Here is a 15,612-nt window from a genome sequence, read left to right as displayed (position 1 = left end):
GCCGTTATCTTATTCCGTTACTCTGATGGACCAAAGACTCCTAATTTATTCAATAGTTGGATAACGAACCTTGAAGCTTTTTTTAAAATTTATTTTATTAAGAGAAAAACAACAACAAAACAACTCTTAACAATGTCCAGTCTATTTGATACAAGACCCTTCACATTTCACAGCATCATATTCACAAGTCTTCAAAAAAAAAACGAGTCACGTCTGTAAAAACTCAAACTTCAATGTGAAGGCAAATGTTGTACAAACACACATCGACCGGGTACATTGAAGGACAATACAATGTGTCATAGCACAGCCCACTGGGTTATATCCAATACTCTGGCGGCACTTTAAGAACAATTCCCACGGTCCATCATATAGATTGTTATTTTTTTTTTAAATCACACTGTCCAGTCACATGTTGTTAAAAACCCCTGGTGAATAAGGTTGGTGTAGGTGGCACTGGTTTGGCAGAATATCGACAGACTGTTAAAAACCCCTGGTGAATAAGGTTGGTGTAGGTGGCACTGGTTTGGCAGAATATCGACAGACTGTTAAAAACCCCTGGTGAATAAGGTTGGTGTAGGTGGCACTGGTTTGGCAGAATATCGACAGACTGTTAAAAACCCCTGGTGAATAAGGTTGGTGTAGGTGGCACTGGTTTGGCAGAATATCGACAGACTTTGAACTTCCAACCAATACGAAAAGGAGGGAAAACCTGGCATCAAAGATTTTCTAAAAGGTGACAAGATAATTAAGGGCCTGTGTAGAAGGAATAATAAGCCATACTTTTAGAAAGGGATGAATCTTTGCTGTAGGTGTCAGTGGCAGTCAGACCCTCACCCTTTACAGTGGGGAGTTCTCTGTGCCGGGTCCACTCAGAGGCATACGTCTCCTTTTACACACCAGGGCCCCAGAGTCAGCTTTCTCCAGGCCCGGCGTGGAAGAGTGAGTATCAGTCCACGTTGAAGCTATGTTACCAACACTACTGCCATTGATCTCTTCCCCCTGAGCCTTGTCTTTGTCAGGCACAGACAGCTGGTCCTCTGGGAACCCAGTGGGGCTGGGTCTCGGGGACCACGGCAGGCCCGTGGTCACCTTTCTCTGGTAAGATCCTCTAGAGCCCCATCCTGCTGCCATGGAAGTGAAAGGAGAGTCTGGGTAGTAGGTGAGAGCGTGGGAGTTCTGTAGAGGCAGGGATTTAATCCCGTAAGGGAGCAGGCTGCTAGAGTAGTCCCTTCATAGGAACTGAGATCCAGTTTGTTGGGGCCAGCTCCTCCCTGTTGCATGGAGATAAACCACCTCTGGGAGGCGCTGTCCTCTGGCTGAGGGGAGAAGAGACTGTTGGTCTGGGGTACTGTCCTCTCGCTGTTGTAGAAGCGGTTCTGGGGCAGGTTGTTGATGACCTGGTCCTGGAAGAAAGGTTGCATGGCGTAGCGAGCACCTGGGACGATCTGGTGGGAGCCGGTGGGGGGAGGGGTCAGTCGGTCACCCTCTGGAGCTGTGTACATCCTAGAATATCATAGGAGAAGAGAGATGTACACTGAGTGTATAAAACATTAAGGACACCTGCTCTATCCATGACACAGACTGACCAGGTGAATCCAGGTGAAAGCTGTTATCACTTAATGATTAATGATTAATGATTAATGATTTAATGATTAAATCCACTTCAATCAGTGTAGATGAAGGGGAGGAGACAGGTTAACAAATTATGTTTAAGCCTTGAGACAATTGAGACATGGATTGTGCCTGTGTGCCGCTCAGAGGGTGAATGGACAAGACAAAAGATTCAAGGGGCTTTGAATGCGGTATGGTAGTAGGTGCCAGAGCCACGCCAGTCGCTGCAGGGTTTTTCACACTCAACAGTTTCCTGTGTGTATCAAGAATGGTCCAGCAACACAAAGGACAGTCTACACGGGCCAGCCTCCCTGTGGAACGCTTTCGACACCTTGTAGAGTCTATGCTCTGACGAATTGAGGGGCTGTTATGCATGCAAAGGGGGCTGCAAACGCAATATTAGGAAGGTGTTCTTAATGTTTTGTACACTCGGTGTATAAGGATCATTTGTAAGTGAATATCAATATGGCGGAAACATTAAAGGTGCTCACGAATCATAGTTATCTCTGAATCCTTTTGCAAATGGGTTGTGGTCAATTTTCAGTTGTGTGATCTACGGAAAAAGAGAGTAGCAATTAGAAAACGGTGTTATAATGAGATAAAGGGTTGAGAGAGAGAGAGAGCAGGGGGAGAGGAGAGAGAGGGCAGAGAGAGAGAGACAGGGAGAGAGAGCAGGGAGAGAGGACAGAGAGAGAGAACGAGGGGAGAGGACCGAGAGAGAGAGAGAGCGAGGGGAGAGGACCGAGAGGGAGAGAGAGCGAGAGCGAGGGGAGAGGACCGAGAGAGAGAGAGAGCGAGGGGAGAGAACGAGAGCAGGGGGAAAGGACAGAGAGAGAGCAGAGGGAGAGGACAGAGAGAGAGAACGAGAGCAGGGGGAAAGGACAGAGAGAGAGCAGAGGGAGAGGACAGAGAGAGAGCAGAGGGAGAGGACAGAGAGAGAGCAGATGGAGAGGACAGAGAGAGAGAGAGCAGATGGAGAGGACAGAGAGAGAGCAGAGGGAGAGGACAGAGAACGATAGTGAAAAAGATGCATTCTTACATCGGTGTTCTGATAGGCCGTGACGGCTATAAACTGGTTCTCAGGGAAGGTGAAGGTCTGGGTCTTTGGGTCACTGCTCATGTCCTCCAAGCCCTCTGCCACCTCTACAATGTGTAGCCGCGGCTGATACTTATGAAGAGACTGAAGAACTATCATCTGTGCACAGAGAAACCCAACAGGAAGTCAACGGAGGAGACCGTGGGCCAAATCCTGTACGGGTGCAGCAGGTACGTAGCCTAGCGGTAGGAGCGTTGGACTAGTAACCGAAAGGGTGCCAGATCCAATCCCAGACCTAAATATCTGTCGTTGTGCCCCTGAACAAGGCAGTTAACCCACTGTTCCTAGGCCGTCATTGAAAATAAGAATTTGTTCTTAACTGACTTGCCTAGTTAAATAAAGGTCAAATAAATAATGACACATACCAATGACATCAATGCAAGTTTATGCAAATGTTTTCGGGATTTGACTTTATAAAGATATCTATATGATCTTCATAATAATAACAATATAATAAATATGTTGTTTATTTTATTTTGCATTTAAAACAATGAGCCTGGAAGTTACACATTAATAACCGCAGTAGGATTTTTTTTTTAACGATGAAAATATTTCGTACATAAATGAATACATTCCCAGGCTTATTAGAATATATTTATATTTCCTTAAAATGACCCCCCCCCCCGTGCAGGTAGTATAAAAAAATGCATCACCTGTGCGCTGTTGTTACTGCCTCCTTTATTGTTGGTGAGCTTCAGTTTGCCGAACGAGATCTCCTGTCTCATCCAATGTGCTCCCGTGTTGGGAGATTCAGGATGGACGTACATTTTGTTTCCTAAAGAAGGAAAAAATGTTTTATTTTATTTTTTATTTTAAAATACATTTTAAAAAAAAGATTGTTTCATAATCGCTGCGGTTAATGTAAATCAAAACAACTATTTCGAAATCGTGTAGAATATTTCAACTGCCTATAATTTATCGGATCATACCCTGCATATTATTGTCCGCCTTTCCGCAGGTGATCCATTTCCCGCCTTGGAACCTCCAGTGGTTGGGGTCCGCGAGCGTGATCTCCACAAACACGTTGTAATGAGCAGAGACATTCAGACCCATCAGGTTGAACCCCAGGAACGGGAACATGCGCCTGATAAACAACACAACGATTCAAATGTGTGTGTGTGTTTGCGTATTTTTTTTAAATGTGCCAGATCTGGTGAGAATTTGAGAACAAAATTAATGTGTGGGTGGCGTTTCAGAGAATACAGTTTCACAACATCAAATATAAATGCAATGTGATGATGGCATCCTTTTCAGTATTCAGGCGCCTTTTCCGTATTTTAATGTATGAGAGAAGTTTCAGAGAATACAGTTTCACGACAGTATGAAAACACACTCGGCACCCGCCGAACCGAAGCAGCTTTATCCGCTGGCCACGTCGCACTCACCTGCCCTGTTTGGTGATAATCATCTCGGTCTGATGACGGTGGAACCTGAGCCAGAGAGGCCGGTTACAGAGGTAGACCTGAGCCCTCACCCCGGTGCCCGAGGGTAGGGGCACCGAGCCGGTGCTGTATGGAGGGTAGAGACACCCACCCTGTCCTAACTGGTAGGCCGAGCCGAACTGATTGCGCCCCGCCGAGGAGAATCCCGTGGGAGGCAACACCGAGCTGAAGTGAAGCGATGTCGAATATCTGGATCCACCGGAACCCGTGTAAACGGTACCGGACTGAGAATAAGGGAATAACGAGCACGGACTCGCCATGTCTCCAGTTTGCTTGGATGGGGGTGAGATATAATAGCGGTCTGGCCCCAGTCCGTCGGTGTATCGGCTAGCGCTGCCGGCCATAGCCGGGTCATCTGCACCCACCACCGGGGACTTTCTCCTCTCCTCCGGGCGGGGGGCGTCCTTGGGGGAAGGAAAGGTGTTGCTCTCTCCCTCTCCGAGCATGGTAAAAAAAAATCGTCAGGTAAGATTAAATGTTATTCGGTCCCACGGTCTTCTTTTTTTCTTCCAATTTCTTCTCCGGGGCTTCTGTCAGAAGGGTTGGAGACGCACCGGAACCAGGGATCTTCTTGAAAAGTTCTGCATCCTTTGGAGAAATAAAAGTACAATATTATTATTTTTTATTTTAAGTATATCCAAAATATCCCAATTAGAATCGCATAGACCTATACTCTCAAACGGGCTAACTGGCTATAGGCTACTGTAAATGAAGAGGCAGGGAAGTCCTCCTGCCCGTCTGGCTGGCCGTGTGCACTGAGTTACCACTGTGTAAACTGACGAGCTGCTCCCCTGTGATAACCTGCACGGGTGATTACGTGATTCCCGTTTCACACTCCCAATTTGCTGTGAAGGCCATGGGTGTGGCTTTTAGGATGGATCGTGATAGATGGCTCAGTCCACATATATTTACATTTTTTTGGGGGTGTGATATTTAACTGATAAAAAAAGTCAGTTTAAATGTTTTAGTTCATACAAAATGTTACTGCGCAGTAAAGGCTGATAGTGAAACGTTAAGCTACACTACATCTCCCAGATAAGGACCTATCAGAGAGGCGTGAGTTTTATTCTGCTCTGTACATTTAAAAATAATAAAGGAGTAACCTACTTCTCCTGGCCTATATTTAGCTTGTTATTATTATTATTATTTTAATGCATTTTATTCATTTAGCAGACGGTCTTATTCAGAGTGACTTACAGTCAGTACATTCATCTACAGATAGCTAGACGGGACAACCTCATACCACAGTCAGTACATTCATCTACAGATAGCTAGGTGGGACAACCTCATACCACAGTCAGTACATTCATCTACAGATAGCTAGGTGGGACAACCTCATACCACAGTCAGTACATTCATCTACAGATAGCTAGACGGGACAACCTCATACCACAGTCATAGTCAGTACATTCATCTACAGATAGCTAGACGGGACAACCTCATACCACAGTCGTAGTCAGTACATTTGTCCTCAATAAAGTAGTTATGATCAAAGTCAGAGTTAGTAAAGTGGTGGTGGGGGACGGGACGGGGGGAGGGGGTCAAGTGAGAGTGTTAGTTCAACGAAAGTATTTTTTTCTACTTATATATGTCAACCTCTTGGAGTAAATGTTAAATGTTGTGTCTTTTTGTTGTTGTTGTAACATCCGAAATAAAACTGTACATCCAGGTCCCCCCCCCCCCCTCCATCTATCGCTAGTTATTTGTGTATTCCCGGCAGACAACGCTCATTGAACTATCTCTCTATAGCCAATCAGGTCATTGATCGACAATTATCACGTCATTATAGAACCCTTCACTAAGACACATAGGGCCTTTACCTCCCCCGGACCCCACGGTAGGTCTAAATGTTTGTTTAAGCTCTCTTCTCTGTCATATTGATTTATAATAGCAAGATGCTAACTAGAAAATTAGAACAATTTAATTACGGAGTAGCAATTCAATTGATAGCACTGATATTGTGTAGTAAAAATCAGTCTGTTAGACCTATACAGAGGAATTAGCTTCGGTAAATTATTGCATGGCTTGACCATTTCTACCTTTCACTTAACAATTCGTTTTCTTGTAAACCACATGACAAATTGTATGAGATTTGTTTTCAGAAATGCCGAGACCTGGGGGTTTGTATAAAGGTGTGAAAACACTCGATGGAAAGTTGTCACACCTCATCGAAACAGACACTAGTATTATTTGTGCTCACGCTTTCCACGGTATTTCTCATGTAGCGCTACAGAATCAGGTTGACTTGTTATGTTCCCTGATATATTAAGTAGGCCTGTAAATGTTTTCAATGGGGTTTTTTCTATTTAATTTTGTCTACATAATTATTAGTCTATAGAATAACCTAAACGGGTTGTTCAGACAATTATTAGATCATTTCATAAATTATTTTCCAAATAGTTTGTTTAGACTATGGCTAAAATGTAGTATATATTCCTTCAATTTTAAGATAATTTAATTAATATATATTTTCACAATAAATTCAGAGTCATGAATTTGCATGAATTTCCAGAGAGATTTAGTCTACGTTACAGTCCCACCGGACTGCCCTTTTTGTGAACAGAGGTGGAAACGGTCAATTATCTTTCCGTTTGAAGAAGCCTGTGATGTGTCGCCGAACCGACAGCCCGCTGTAGGAACTGCTTTACAGATACAAACATATTGGTGACACAAAGCTCCGACTGCATAGAACCAGCAGCGGTCGGTCAAATATAGTGCACTGATTTCACTGACAGAATATATATATATATATATATTTTGTTTTTAAATGAAATTCTTAAAATATAATTTCTGTAACTTATCTTGTAACATATAGCCTACGAATTGTTAATTCATGAATCTATACCGATACATATATTTAAATAGGATTAGTCTATTTATATAATATACAAATCAATAAAACAAACTTACCAATCTTGGTCCTTGTTTGGCCTACTTCGTTTTCAATTGAGGCTAATAAATAGACCTAATACATTTTTTTTAATACTAATATAGGCTGCAATTTGGAAATAAATAAATACCCGACATATATTTTTTTTGTTTTCAATCACAATAATAAAAATAAGAGCGATCGTTAATTTATAAGTATTTCAACGCATCTTCTCTCCTTGTTTTGAAGGAGATGGTTAAAGTATGCGCTTATATGTAGTCTACTGACTATAGGATCCTTTCTTGCGGTTCAGCTGCAACCGTCCCCCGTTTAGAAGCGCTCTCTTGTGTCGAAGTTGCGCACATAGCAGCCTCTTATTCATTTTAGCTTTCGATTCCCAAGAGCTACTGGGCAAGCAGAATATATACAGAATTATAGGCCTTCAACACGAGAAACACGCTGCCAGCAATAACACAGGGTATGCTGTAGCGATGGCTTCACTCGGTGATACTCAATAGGGGCCCCCTATAAATAGTCGTACAATTTCACGATTAATTGTAGTTGTGCTAGATTCTAGAACGTCGGAGCAGAACGGGAAAACACATTAACAGTAGTGGCAATGAAACGGCCAGGATGCTCCTAGCCAACTGATAAGGCGTATTTAGAGGCAAAAACCTGCACATGACCGGGACTGACGTCCGTCCACGTCACATCGCACTGAAACACAGGTTTACTGATGTGACACATAATTAAATTAATTATCACACCAATCAACTACTTGGTACTTGATGTCTCTCTCACTCTCTATCTCTCTCAATTCAATGGGCTTTATTGGCATGGGCAACATATGTTAACATTGCCAAAGCAAGTGAAATATATAATAACAAAAGTGAAATAAACATTTAAAAATTAAAATGAAACATTACACTCCCAAAAGTTTCAAAGGAAAAGAGACATTTATGTATATATACAGTGTTGTAAAGATGTGCAAATAGTTAAAGTACAAAAGGGAAAATAAATAAACATAAATATGGGTTGTATTTACAATGGTGTTTGTTCTTCACTGGTTGCCCTTTTCTCGTGGCAACAGGTCACACATCTTGCTGCTGTGATGTCACACTGTGGAATTTCACCCAGTAGATACGGGAGTTTTTCAAAATTGGATTTGTTTTTTTCGAATTCTTTGTGGGTCTGTGTAACCTGAGATGTCTTGATATATTTATGTAACAAGCATTTCGCTACACTCGCATTAACATCCGCTAACCATGTGTATGTGACAAATAACATTTTAATCGATTTTATTTTATAAACCAGTGGTCCATTGTATATGATGAGATGAGTGGCACAGATGTTGTTTCGTTTAGGTTCACTGTAGAATATGCTTTTAGGAGACAGGGTAGTATCAGGGACATGGTTGATCCCTGCTGCCAATGGAGAAACTTCTAGAACTTTCTGATGGCCTTTTCCTGTTCAAAGACCAACAGATTGATGATGCTGTGAGTGGATCCCATCAAGATGAATAAATCAAATTAAATTGTATCTGTCACATGTTTTCCACATGTAAACAACATAGGTGGACTAACAGTGAAATGCTTAGTTACAGGCCTTTCCCAACAATGCAGAGATTAAAAATAGAGAAATAACAGAAAAATAATAGCATGAGGAATACATTCACACTGAGTAACGATAACTTGGCTGTATATACGGGCTACTCGTACCGAGTTGATATGCTGAGGTATGAGGTAATACCATGGCTGTATACACGGGGTACTCGTACCGAGTTGATATGCTGGGGTATGAGGTAATATAATGGCTATATACACGGGGTACTCGTACCGAGTTGATATGCTGGGGTATAACATGGCTGTATACACGGGGTACTCGTACCGAGTTGATATGCTGGGGTATGAGGTAATAACTTGGCTGTATACACGGGGTACTCGTACCGAGTTGATATGCTGGGGTATGAGGTAATATAATGGCTATATACACGGGGTACTCGTACCGAGTTGATATGCTGGGGTATAACATGGCTGTATACACGGGGTACTCGTACCGAGTTGATATGCTGGGGTATGAGGTAATAACTTGGCTGTATACACGGGGTACTCGTACCGAGTTGATATGCTGGGGTATGAGGTAATATAATGGCTATATACACGGGGTACTCGTACCGAGTTGATATGCTGGGGTATGAGGTAATATAATGGCTATATACACGGGGTACTCGTACCGAGTTGAAATGCTGGGGTATAACATGGCTGTATACACGGGGTACTCGTACCGAGTTGATATGCTGGGGTATGAGGTAATACCATGGCTGTATACACGGGGTACTCGTACCGAGTTGATATGCTGGGGTATAACATGGCTGTATACACGGGGTACTCGTACCGAGTTGATATGCTGGGGTATGAGGTAATATAATGGCTATATACACGGGGTACTCGTACCGAGTTGAAATGCTGGGGTATAACATGGCTGTATACACGGGGTACTCGTACCGAGTTGATATGCTGGGGTATGAGGTAATACCATGGCTATATACACGGGGTACTCATACCGAGTTGAAATGCTGGGGTATAACATGGCTGTATACACGGGGTACTCATACCGAGTTGATATGCTGGGGTATGAGGTAATAACTTGGCTATATACACAGGGTACTCGTACCGAGTTGATATGCTGAGGTATGAGGTAATAACATGGCTGTATACACGGGCTACTCGTACCGAGTTGATATGCTGGGGTATGAGGTAATATAATGGCTATATACACGGGGTACTCGTACCGAGTTGATATGCTGGGGTATAACATGGCTGTATACACGGGGTACTCGTACTGAGTTGATATGCTGAGGTATGAGGTAATAACATGGCTGTATACACGGGGTACTCGTACCGAGTTGATATGCTGGGGTATAACATGGCTGTATACACGGGGTACTCGTACCGAGTTGATATGCTGAGGTACGAGGTAATAACTTGGCTATATACACAGGGTACTCGTACCGAGTTGATATGCTGAGGTATGAGGTAATAACATGGCTGTATACACGGGGTTCTCGTACCGAGTTGATATGCTGGGGTATAACATGGCTGTATACACGGGGTACTCATACCGAGTTGATATGCTGAGGTACGAGGTAATAACTTGGCTATATACACAGGGTACTCGTACCGAGTTGATATGCTGAGGTATGAGGTAATAACATGGCTGTATACACGGGCTACTCGTACTGAGTTGATATGCTGGGGTATGAGGTAATATAATGGCTATATACACGGGGTACTCGTACCGAGTTGATATGCTGGGGTATAACATGGCTGTATACACGGGGTACTCGTACTGAGTTGATATGCTGAGGTATGAGGTAATAACATGGCTGTATACACGGGGTACTCGTACCGAGTTGATATGCTGGGGTATAACATGGCTGTATACACGGGGTACTCGTACCGAGTTGATATGCTGAGGTACGAGGTAATAACTTGGCTATATACACAGGGTACTCGTTACCAGTTGATATGCTGAGGTATGAGGTAATAACATGGCTGTATACACGGGGTACTCGTACTGAGTTGATATGCTGAGGTATGAGGTAATAACATGGCTGTATACACGGGGTACTCGTACCTTGATATGCTGGGGTATAACATGGCTGTATACACGGGGTACTCATACCGAGTTGATATGCTGGGGTATGAGGTAATAACATGGCTGTATACACGGGGTACTCAGAGTTGATATGCTGGGGTATGAGGTAATAACATGGCTGTATACACGGGGTACTCATACCGAGTTGATATGCTGAGGTACGAGGTAATAACTTGGCTATATACACAGGGTACTCGTACCGAGTTGATATGCTGAGGTATGAGGTAATAACATGGCTGTATACACGGGCTACTCGTACCGAGTTGATATGCTGGGGTATGAGGTAATATAATGGCTATATACACGGGGTACTCGTACCGAGTTGATATGCTGGGGTATAACATGGCTGTATACACGGGGTACTCGTACCGAGTTGATATGCTGAGGTACGAGGTAATAACTTGGCTATATACACAGGGTACTCGTACCGAGTTGATATGCTGAGGTATGAGGTAATAACATGGCTGTATACACGGGGTACTCGTACTGAGTTGATATGCTGAGGTATGAGGTAATAACATGGCTGTATACACGGGGTACTCGTACCGAGTTGATATGCTGGGGTATAACATGGCTGTATACACGGGGTACTCGTACCGAGTTGATATGCTGGGGTATGAGGTAATAACATGGCTGTATACACGGGGTACTCCAGTTGATATGCTGGGGTATGAGGTAATAACATGGCTGTATACACGGGGTACTCATACCGAGTTGATATGCTGAGGTACGAGGTAATAACTTGGCTATATACACAGGGTACTCGTACCGAGTTGATATGCTGAGGTATGAGGTAATAACATGGCTGTATACACGGGCTACTCGTACCGAGTTGATATGCTGGGGTATGAGGTAATATAATGGCTATATACACGGGGTACTCGTACCGAGTTGATATGCTGGGGTATAACATGGCTGTATACACGGGGTACTCGTACTGAGTTGATATGCTGAGGTATGAGGTAATAACATGGCTGTATACACGGGGTACTCGTACCGAGTTGATATGCTGGGGTATAACATGGCTGTATACACGGGGTACTCGTACCGAGTTGATATGCTGAGGTATGAGGTAATAACATGGCTGTATACACGGGGTACTCGTACCGAGTTGATATGCTGGGGTATGAGGTAATAACATGGCTATATACACGGGGTACTCGTACCGAGTTGATATGCTGGGGTATGAGGTAATAACATGGCTGTATACACGGGGTAACCACTAGGCTACCTGCTCTAACCACTAGGCTACCTGTCTCTAACCACTAGGCTACCTGTCTCTAACCACTAGGCTCCCTGCTCTAACCACTAGGCTACCTGCCTCTAACCACTAGGCTACCTGCCTAAAACCACTAGGCTACCTGCCTCTAACCACTAGGCTACCTGCTCTAACCACTAGGCTACCTGTCTCTACCCACTAGTCTACCTGCTCTAACCACTAGACTGCGTTGGTGAGGGTCATCTGTTGGGGGAGGGTCATCTATTGGGGGGTCATCTGTCTCTTTTCAGCCTCCTGAGTGGGTAGAGGGGTTGTCGTGAGCTCTTTATGACTGTGTTGGTGTGTGTTGACGATGATCATTCATCTTTTGATCGGTTGGGGGGGGTCATCTGTGAATCTGTTGGGGGTGGGGGGTCATCTGTGAATCTGTTGGGGGGGGGGGGGCTCATCTGTTGATCTGTTGGGGGTGGGGGGGGTCATCTGTTGATCTGTTGGGGGGTCTTTAAGCTGATAGCAGCTTAAAGACCCTATAAAAAACATCCTGTCACAACATGAACTTTAAGGCCACAGTCAAACCCCCAGATGCTGCTGACTGGGCCTTTTTACATGTGAAAGACAGGCTGATGGTGAAGAGATGACTGTAGCTGTCCCACCTCAAATCAACTCCACAGAGACTCTATCTTTTACATGTCAAAGACAGGCTGATGGTGAAGAGATGACTGTAGCTGTCCCACCTCAAATCAACTCCACAGAGACTCTATCTTTTAATTTATCCTGTTTTAATAAAAACTATTTAAAACCAGTTAAAATGGTCCCAATTTCAGGACGGTGTTTATCAAGGTATATTCATCTGATGAATATGTGTTTTGATCGAACTCTAAATAGCCTGACTGTAACGGCGTTCGTCTGTTGTAAGAAGAGAGTCGGACCGAAATGCAGCGTGTAGGTTACTCATGACTTTAATGAAAGATATGACGGTACATGAAATAACTGAAATACGAAAACAACAAACGAAACGTGAAACTAATTACAGCCTATCTGGTGAACACTACACAGAGATAGGAACAAACACCCACAAAATACAAAGCGAACTCAGGCTACCTAAATACGGTTCCCAATCAGAGACAACGAGAATCACCTGACTCCAATTGAGAACCGCCTCAGGCAGCCAAGCCTAACTAGACACACCCCTAATCATACACAATCCCAATGCTAATAAAACCCCAATACGAAACACAACATATAAACCCATGTCACACCCTGGCCTACCCAAACATATAACAAAAACACAAAATACAATGACCAAGGCGTGACACTGACATTTCTTTTGCTTGTCCTGTGACTGTGATTTGTATTTTAATGTTATTTATTTAACCTTTATTTAACTTGGCAAGTCAGTTAAGAACAAATTCTTATTTACAATGACGGCCTACCGGGAACAGTGGGTTAACTGCCTGTTCAGGGGCAGAACGACAGATTTGTACCTTGTCAGCTCGGGATTTGAACTTGCAACTTTTTGGTTACTAGTCCAACGCTCTAACCACTAGGCTACCTGCCTAAAACCACTAGGCTACCTGTCTCTAACCACTAGGCTACCTGTCTCTAACCACTAGGCTACCTGTCTAACCACTAGGCTACCTGTCTGTAACCACTAGGCTACCTGCCTCTAACCACTAGGCTAGGATGTTGCATCACTGTCTTCTCAGACCAGGATGTTGCATCACTGTCTTCTCAGACCAGGATGTTGCATCACGTCTTCTCAGACCAGGATGTTGCATCACTGTCTTCTCAGACCAGGATGTTGCATCACTGTCTTCTCAGACCAGGATGTTGCATCACTGTCTTCTCAGACCAGGATGTTGCATCACTGTCTTCTCAGACCAGGATGTTGCATCACTGTCTTCTCAGACCAGGATGTTGGTGTTTGGAGTCAGAACGCCATCTGTAATCCTTGTACTTCAAAATGCTCTAAGATTTAAAAAAAATAAAAAATAAAATAAATAAATAAACGATTATATGATTTTAATTGTATTTTTATAACAATTCTAAACCGAATACATGTTTTTTGCACTATTGGTTAGGGGCTTGTTAGTAAGCATTTCACTGTAAGGTGAACTACCTACACCAGTTGTATTCGGCCCACGTGACAAATAAACTTTGATTTGATTTGTTGTTCTCTATAGAGATTGATTGTACTGCAAAATGTGTGTGTGTGTGGGTTTGTGGGTTTGTGAGTGCGTGCGTGTGTGTGAGTGTGTGTGTGTGGGTTTGTGAGTGTGTGCATGTGTGTGAGTGTGTGAGAGAGCGAGAGAGAGAGAAACCCTGGGCCTGCCTCCAGACATGTGGTTTGGCTTCCCCTGGTGTGGGCCAGGTTGTGATGGGTTATGTAGTTTTTGTGGGTTTGTTTCTCAAGCGAAGACATATGAAAGACACACTTGATCACCGTCTTCACACAGACAGTAGAATACAAACATCAGGATCTATGCACAGAAGCTCACAAACAGATTATGTGTGTGTATGTATGTATGTGTGTGTGTGTGTGTGTGTGTGTGTGTGTGTGTGTGTGTGTGTGTGTGTGTGTGTGTGTGTGTGTGTGTGTGTGTGTGTGTGTGTGTGTGTGTGTGTGTGTGTGTGTGTGTGTGTGTGTGTGTGTGTGTGTGTGTGCATGGGTGCGTGTGTGTGTGTGTGTGTGTGTGTGTGTGTGTGTGTGTGTGTGTGTGTGTGTGTGTGTGTGTGTGTGTGTGTGTGTGTGTGTGTGTGTGTGTGTGTGTGTGTGTGTGTGTGTGTGTGTGTGTGTGTGTGTGTGTGTGTGTGTGTGTGTGTTCAAGACGTGGGAGTATTGGCTGTTCTCAGTGACTCATTGACTCTTTCTGCTGCCAGCCACAGGTGTGAAGAGGTGGGCTCTCCTCCCTCTCATAGCTCAGACCCCTTCAACACCTCCTGCCCCCTCGACACCTCTTGTAGCGAGAGAAAACGACAGAGAGAGGGGACAGGGGGATAGATGGGGACAGGAGGGGACAGAGGGACAGACGGGGACAGGAGGGGACAGAGGGGCAGACGGGTACAGGAGGAGACAGGAGGATAGACGGGGACAGGAGGAGACAGAGGGGCAGACGGGGACAGGAGGGGACAGAGGGGCAGACGGGTACAGGAGGAGACAGGAGGATAGACGGGGACAGGAGGGGACAGAGGGGCAGACGGGTACAGGAGGAGACAGGAGGATAGACGGGGACAGAGGGGCAGACGGGTACAGGAGGAGACAGGAGGATAGACGGGGACAGGAGGAGACAGAGGGGCAGACGGGGACAGGAGGGGACAGAGGGGCAGACGGGTACAGGAGGAGACAGGAGGATAGACGGGGACAGGAGGAGACAGAGGGGCAGACGGGGACAGGAGGAGACAGAGGGGCAGACGGGGACAGGAGGGGACAGAGGGGCAGACGGGGACAGGAGGAGACAGAGGGGCAGACGGGGACAGGAGGAGACAGGAGGACAGACGGGGACAGGAGGAGCCAGAGGGGCAGACGGGGACATGAGGAGACAGGAGGATAGACGGGGACAGGAGGAGACAGAGGGGCAGACGGGGACAGGAGGAGACAGAGGGGCAGACGGGGACAGGAGGAGACAGAGGGGCAGATGGGGACAGGAGGAGACAGAGGGGCAGACGGGGACAGGAGGAGACAGAGGGGCAGACGGGGACAGGAGGAGACAGAGGGGCA

At 44.9% G+C, this 15,612-nt stretch overlaps 1 pseudogene; it reads right to left on the bottom strand.

Annotated features, from left to right (window-relative positions):
- Positions 1-201: 201 nt before the first annotated feature.
- Positions 202-4,938, bottom strand: LOC124020445 (annotated as a pseudogene).
- Positions 4,939-15,612: the final 10,674 nt, after the last annotated feature.

The sequence above is a fragment of the Oncorhynchus gorbuscha genome, unplaced genomic scaffold, assembly GCF_021184085.1.
Source record: "Oncorhynchus gorbuscha isolate QuinsamMale2020 ecotype Even-year unplaced genomic scaffold, OgorEven_v1.0 Un_scaffold_820, whole genome shotgun sequence".
NCBI lineage: Eukaryota > Metazoa > Chordata > Actinopteri > Salmoniformes > Salmonidae > Oncorhynchus > Oncorhynchus gorbuscha.
This window is presented reverse-complemented; position numbering and strand designations above follow the sequence as displayed.